Genomic DNA, 8,320 nt, shown 5'->3' on the forward strand with positions numbered 1-8,320 from the left:
CCTTTGAATTTACTATTTGCTTATGTTCACCCCATTTTCATGTACTGAACCCCTTAGATGCATATGTACAAACCCTGTCCCCAACCCTAGGTACAAACTCCTTCACTCTCTTCTACTACAGCCTTAACTTCCTTTGCCCAAAGTTCCACAATAATGTACCTACCACCCCCCCCCACTTCCACTGTTCCCTCTGAAATGCCTACTCTATAATTAACATATGTTCTTTCATCCCAAACCTTTTCTTCATCTTTTGGCATTAATTGAGAAAACCTTCTCTTTCTCACTTCCCTATTACTGTCCAGGGTCCCACCATCTTTTCAGTCTCTGAGGCTTACAACCTAAGTTTAATCTTCAACTCTCTCTACTCCCCTTCCAAATTCTGTCAATTTTATCTTTGCAACATGTCTCCTGTATGTACTCTTCTCATCAATGACACTGTTTCCACCTTGGAGTAGGCTCTTATCACCATGCCTGGACTATTGAAGTAGCCACCTGATTAATCCACTCAGCTGTCAAATTGGTCTTCCTAAAGCACAAGTCTACCAATGTCACCCCACTCATGCATTCAGTAAACTCTAGGGGCTCCTTATAAGGGATCAAATATAAAATCCTCCATTTTGTTGTTAAAGTCCTTCATATCCCTGTTTTTTTCCCTACCTTTCTAGTCTTCTCACAGGGGGCCATCTCCAATCATCCTGATCTATATCTTGCAACTGGACTTGGATGGCTCTAGAGGAGAAAGTGAAGTTGGTGCCTTTACACAACCCACCCTCACCTAAAATCAATTCACTTGCAAGCCATGGCATCCCCTTCCTGTTGTCATGGTCCTCTTTAAGAACAAAAGAAGAACAACAATAACAAGTCTTCTTACATTTTACTCCTCACCCTGCCCCCACATACTCTTTGATCCCATGACACTGGCCTGCTTGCTGTTCCTCACACAAAACGCTTCATACAAATTCACAGGCTGTACCCCATGTCTGGAATTCTCTCCTTTCTTATCTCTGCCTTCTGGCTTCTCTGGCTTCCTTCAAGTCTCAGCTAAAATCTCACAAACTTCAAGCAACCTTTCCTGGTTCCTCTTAATATTAGTTCTTTTCCTATGAAATTATCTCCAATTTACCCTGTCTATATCTTGTTGAACATAGTCTCCCTATTGGAATGTAAGCTTCTTGAGGACATTAGAATGTGAGCTTCTTTTCTCCCTTTCTTTCTATCTCCAGTACTTAGCATAGTTATTTGCCCAGTACATGGTAGATGCTTAATAAGTGCTTGTTGACTTGCCTTTAACTCATACCTCATGACTCACTCTTCTCATGGTAGGGAAGGCAGACTACTCCTTGTTCCCCCTTGCCATATCCAGACTCCCTCTATCACCATCTCTCAGCATCATCCACTTTCACATTGATGTTGTATGACTTTGTCACCCAATTCTCTATTGACCCCCCCCAATTCTCCTTCCCTTCCTCAACCCCTCTTAATTCCTGTGCCTTCCTTCTGTCAACTTTTTCCTATCTATCTTGTATACAGCTTTGTATATATTTATGTGTTGTCTCCCCCAATGGATCATAAGCTCCTTGAGAGCAGGGACTATCTTTTGCCTCTTTTTGTATCCCTAGAACTTAGCACTGCATCTGACACATTCATTTCAGTAATTTTTTTCCTTCATGTCTGACTCTTCATGGCCAGATTTGGGGTTTTCTTGGCAAAGATAATGGGATGGTTTGCCATTTCCTTCTCTAGCTCTTTTTACAGATGAGGAACTGAGGTAAACAGAGTTAAGTGACTTGCCCAGGGTCATACAGCTAGTAAGTGTCTGAGACTGGATACGAACTCAGGAAGATGAGTCTTTCTGATTCCAAGCTCAGTGCTCTATTTCCTATGCCACCTAGCTGCCCTGACTAGCATATACTAGGCACTTTAAAATGTTTATTTATTGATTTCCTGGAATAGAGGATTCTATATGGACATGGATATGGCCCACTGAGTTTAAGAATAATTTGGCTGGAGGGCAGCTAGGTGGCACAGTGGATAGAGTCTGGAAGGATAGGTTGCAGCTGATGAGTATAGTACCTAGGCTTCCAAAAGGAAAAATCCTGGACTTTCCCACATGGTTAAATCTCTGGCGTTCCACTGAGACTATGATCCCATGAACTGGCCTTTCATTGTGGCTACAGCCCAATCTCCCAATTCTATTACCCTTAATCTAGTTAGGTCTGCACTGCCTTCCTTTCCTATGGCCCCCAGCCATTTCCCACCCTTAATCCTAGCTAGGATCCATTTTCCCTTGGCCACATGGTCCCTAGCTTTCTATTACCTCACAGTCCCTGCAATCTACTTGGCCACTTCTAGATCCCTCCCACAGTATTTCTGTATATGAGGTCCATCTTGTCTCCATTAAGGTATTCAGATTCTTAGAATCTAGCCAATAGCTCACAGGTACTCAGATTCCTTAAGAGTCTGGCTAATATGGTGAATCTTTCATAAACCTTGTCTCTGGCTGAAAGAAGGTTTGGGTTGAATTCTTTTGGACAGGACCCGAGTGTCATGATTTTGGGGTTCCAGCACCCCTAAACCTCTAGACTTCATCAGAACTAGGTTGAAGAGGGCCTTAAATGTCCATAAAGAGTTTGTATTTTAAACTTAGGTAGTAAGGTTCCCCTGACTTTAAGAAGATCAATTTGGCAGCCATGTAAAGGATGGATTAGAAATGGAAGAAAACAGGCATGGAAACTAAATAATATGATCCAAATGTAGCTCTCACTACCCTCCTCCATGCATTTTTTATGGTTGTCAAAATGATCTACTAATTGTTTCACAAAGATAGGACTATCTCGAAGCCCATATTACTACTTAAACTATTGTTGGATTTTATGTATATGTATTGCTTGTATTGTTATTCTGTTATTTTGCATTTAATGTGTTATACCTACAATGCAATTATAAACTCTTTGAGGACAGAAATTGTGTTTATTAATTCTCCTATAGTACCTATAATGCCTACAGTAAGCATTTAATAACTACTTGTTAAAGTTCATTGAATGTACTACTATTATACTATAGAAACTTTTTCCAATCCCCATCTGAAATATGCAATTACTGTTACTCTCTATATATTCTTACCCTTAGCCTGTATTATAAATTTCTACTTTATTTCTTTATTCATATATTGTCTTAAAGTCCATACTCTGCTTGCTGCCTGTATGTTGTGGACAATTGTCTTTCAGTGTTTTCCATCAGTTATATTTGAAGCTTCTAGAAGGCATTTGCTTATACAGAGGCCATCATTAAGCCATATTCAATTAAATGCTTAATAAATACATATTTATTTTAAAGATGGTGGTGTTAAATTTAAACTTCACAGACTAACGTAGCTCCAAATAGATCTTGCTATGTGATTTCTGAGGGAATTGAGGGGATTAGGATATCAAGTGATTAATTGTGGAAATTGACTGAATCACTCTGACTCCACCTTATGACTCAATTCTGGAGTTAGCTCAATTCCCTTTCTATTCAATTATGAGTCTAGTCCAAATTCTGTCTTAGGAGAAAAGTTTATTCAGTTGTAGGAATTAGGAGAAAATCTGATAGCATTGTTTGAACCCAGCCTTGCATGGCTGGGAAACTGGACCACTTGTAAAAGTGCTTAGAGATTGCTGCTTAGAGACCCTTAACTATTGACCTAGATTATGCTGACCAGAAACTGGTAAGATTCAAAGGTTGATGCAAGTTGTTTTTTTTTTCTTTTCTACAATTTTACATCTCAACCAACCTGTAAGTCTTATCTGAAAACTGGACCTATACACAGTTTTCCAAACACATGTTTCCATGTTCTTTTTATAGTATACAGACACTTGGGGGAGGAGGATACTTCTTTTTCTAACATCAGGGAATTGTACCTGTTCACTCTGCCCTTTCCAAATTGGAAAGTCCCTAATCTTTACTTCAATTAGAATTCAGATAACTTAATGTTGTATCCTGGTTAATTGGTTCCTTTTAATTAATTGGCTTCATTTGATTAATTGTTTTTTAATGTATAAAAATCTGTCTTCCCCTATATTTGGGGTCCAGCTCTAAGCTGAGGAAGAGGCCAGGATTGGATGTGTTGGGCAATTGGTTTGCATTGCTTAATAAGTTGAAAGGCTCAGAAGCTCAAACTTTTGTTTCCTCAATCATTCCATCTTTCATCCACCATGGTTTTTGGTGAAGCCAGTCACGCCAAATCAGAAGTCTGACCCCTGGTCCAAAAGACTTCCAGAAAAAAACTTCCTAGAATTCTCTGGTTAATCTTTCACCAAAGGACTTTTTCACTGAAGACTTTCTCCAGGGGTCAGACTCCTGTTCTCAATTCCTATTTCTTCAATTGATGCCTACTTCTTCAGAGATAAGGTAAGGTTTAGGTTTTAGTTTTAGATTAAGTTTGCCTCAGGGATTGGGATGATTTAGGTATTGATTAAGTTTGCCTCAGGGAGCAGAGTGGTTTAAGTTAGTTTAAGTTTTACCCAAGAGTGGAGTGGTTAAGGATTAGAATTAAGTTTTATTTTTAAGTTTCCCCCCAGAGGTAGTAAATGAATGTGAGTTCCAGTAGTAGTAAAATACTGGTGGGTTCTCCCTTGAAAAGACTTTTGGTATTGTGGGACCAGAGGATGCTCAAATGACTAACAGCACACAATTGAGTGGTGTGACATCTGGCATAAATCTGCAAGGGATTCAAGTGGTAATTTGTTTTGGCCCCTCCAATTCAGCTCTTATCATTACTGCAAGTTAAGGAAATTAAGACTAGTCATTGAAATATCTTGTTCTGATCAAATGAACTTTTGATTTTGCTGAGCAGCTTTAAGTGATGGTTTCTGCCCACCTCCTTCTAAAAAAGATTTCTTTTTTATATCCTCTCTATATGTTTGTCTTACAGTTTTGTCTATGTTTCTGTTTCTTTGTAAAATGAAGGAAAATCTTTGTCTTATGTCGTGTTTGGGTTGTTTGTAGATTCTGTTACCTTGAAAGAGATTTATTTTTTACTTTATTTTTGCTCTTTTGGGGGGTTTATTTTTAAGAGTATTTAATTTTTTCCCCAGTTACATGTCAAGACACTTTTTAGTATTATTTTTTACAAGATTTTGAGTTCCAAATTTTTCTCCTTCCCTCCCTCTCCTCCCCTCTTCTGAAAGTAGTAGACAGTTTGATATAGTTTATGCATGTGCTATCATGTAAAAATATTTCCATATTAGTCAGAGTTGTGAAAGAAGAAACATATCAAAAGGGAAAAAAATGAGAAAGAATAAAGTACGTGAAAAAATATACTTCAATCTGCATTCAGAGTCCATCAGTTCTTCATCTGGATATGGATAGCATTTTCCTTTGTAAGTACTTTGTATTTGTCTTGGATCATTGTATTGCTTCAAAGAGCTGAGTGTTGCTGATACTGTGAACAATATTTTCCTGGTTCTGCTCATTTCACTTTGCATTAGTTTGTACAAGTCTTTCCAGGTTTTTCTGAAATCTACCTGTTCATCATTTCTTATAGCACAATAGTATTCCATTATATTCATATACCACAGTTTGTTTAACCATTCTCCAATTGATGGGCATCCCCTCAGTTTCCAATATTTTGCCACCATGAAAAGGGCTGCTATAAATATATTTGAACAGGTTGGTCCTTTTCTCTTTTTTGTAATCTCTTTGGGATACACAGCTCATAGTGGTATTGCTGAATCAAAAAGTGTGCACAATTTGGTTGCCTTTGGGCATAGCTCCAAAGCAATGTCCAGAATGGTTGGATCAGTTTACAACTCCACTGACAGTTTCATTAGTGTCTCAGTTTTCCCAATCCTCTCCAACATTTATCATTTTCCTGTTTTGTCATATTAGCCAGTCTGATAGGTATGAGCTGGTACCTCAGAGTTGTTTTTATTTGCATTTCTCTAATCAAAGGTGACTTAGAACACTTCTTCATATGTCTATAGATAGCTTTGATTCCTTCATCTGAAAACTTCCTGTTCATATACTTTGACCATTTATCAATTGAGGAATGGCTTATAGTCTTGTAAATTTGACTCAGTTCTCTATGTATTTGAGAAACTAGGCCTTTATTAGAGACACTTGGTGTAAAGATTGTTTCCCAGCTTTCTGCTTTCCTTTTAATCTTAGCTTCATTGGTTTTGTTTGTAAAAAAAAAGCTTTTAATTTAATAGAATAAAGATTATCTATTTTGTATTTTGTAATGTACTCTATCTCTTGTTTGGCCATGAATTCTTCCCCTCTCCATAGACCTGACAGGTAGACTATTCCTTGATCTTCTAATTTACTTATGGTATCCTTTATGTCTACATCATGCCAAAGGTCTGTCAAATCTAACTTTTCTAATATTCCATTTACCTCCTTAGTTTCTTTCTTTTTTGTTTATTTACATTTTATTCATTTATGTTTTGTTTATTTATGTTTGTTTTGTTGCATTTGTCACATTCTGAGAGGGGACAGTTCAGGTCCCCTACTAGTATAGTTTTGCTGTCTATTTCTTTCTGTAACTCACTTATTTTCTCCTTTAAGAATTTGGATGCTATACTACTTGATGTATATATGTTTAGTATTGATATTGCTTCATTGTCTATGGTACCTTTTAGCAAGATGTAGTTTCCTTCCTTATCTCTTTTAATTAGGTCTATTTTTGCTTTCATTTTATCTGAGATCAGGATTACTACCTCTGCTTTTTTTTAAAAGCTGAAGTATAATAGACTCTGCTCCAACCCATTACTTTTATTCTGTGTGTCTGTCTCTCTGCTTCAAGTCCTTGAAAGATTTTTTTAAAAGACTTTTAAAGAGTAAATGCAGCTAGCTAGAAAGACTGTTAAAAAGCTGCAACCAAAGAGTTTAGAATGCTGGGTAAGATTAATGAAGTTTGGGGGGGCAGAGCCAAGATGGTGGAGCAAAAGCAATGACTTGCTTGCCCTCTCCCCTATACCCCTCCAAATACCTGTAAAAAATGACTCTAAACAAATTCTAGAGCAGCAGAACCCACAAAAAAAATAGAGTAAAGCACATTTCCAGCTCAAGACAACTGTAATTGAAAGGATTACGTACTGTGCAGATTCAATTTAGATTTGGATCTCAAGATATAATGACACGTACTCAGGATAAACTTAACAAATAATCACATATATTTTACAATGATTAATAATGATTAAAAACCACACAAGCAATAAAGGTAAGAATAACATTCGATGCAATAAGTAATAATCATCATGAAGGAAAGTAGGAATAAGAAAAGAAAGAATACACACTCAACTGACCAGGCGAGCTCAAATACCTAATTGACCAGGGAGACTGGAGAACAGCCAAAAGGTCAGGGAGACAACGGGGAGCATCCTACTCCGGGACACAATGAAAGCTGTGCACACAATCTGCTTCCGGCAGAGAGCCGGCGTCCCTATCTCTGCAATCAAAGTCTCCAAAATCTCCCTTTCCAATGACCCTTTTTATAATTAGGTAAACCAGGGAAAGACAATCTTGGTGTTTTGTTTTGTGTACGTCTCCTCAGTGAGCACTCATGTCCGGGCACACACACATCTTTAACAAAAGTTAGGGCTTGATCAGAGCCCCAAATATCTGTTTGTTGTGTAAGTCTCCAAGGAGTGATCAATTCCTTGGACAGTTACACACCTTCCTCAAGAAAAAAGTTCCTCGAGATAATTTGTTTCCCAGGTAACATAGTTTGTTGGTTATTTAATGTTTCACCTCCATAGTCACTGGCCATGCATGATAACCCCCATCTATCTTTATATCAGGTCATGAGACAGTTATACCGTTAGGTCATGAGATGGTTACACCAGGGGCTGGGGAGGATCTATCCTCCTCAGTTTCCCTTACAACAACCTGGATGGTTGATAGGAAAAGTCTGTTGCACTTGTCTAGGAAAGGAGTGCAGTTCAGTGTGGGCCATGAAGGCAAAGACTGGGCCCCAGCAAACCTGGAGCAGGTCTCAGGGGACTAAATTAAGGGGAGCTGTGGCAGTTTTTAGACTTCTCAACCCACAAATGCCAAAGACAACTTAGAAGGTCAGTAGGAAAGTTCTGTTGGATCTTGGTGAGAGAGGAGCTGTTCAGTCCCAGTCCTGGCACAGCCCTGAGTGGTGGCTGCTTCTGGAGCTCTTGGCCCACAGATGGAGGAGGGATTGAATGACTGATCAGAGGGGGATTGGAGGGATCTCTTTCCTGGTGCTAGAGCAGGATTTTCTTGCTTTGTCTGTGCTTGGATCTGAGTCACATTCCTGGGGTGAGGAGGAGCACTGGTGTAATGGAGCTTGTGGCAGTAGTGCAGGGAAAAT

This window comes from Phascolarctos cinereus, unplaced genomic scaffold, assembly GCF_003287225.1.
Source record: "Phascolarctos cinereus isolate Bilbo 61053 unplaced genomic scaffold, phaCin_HiC Scaffold_5;HRSCAF=322, whole genome shotgun sequence".
Taxonomy (NCBI): Eukaryota; Metazoa; Chordata; class Mammalia; order Diprotodontia; family Phascolarctidae; genus Phascolarctos; species Phascolarctos cinereus.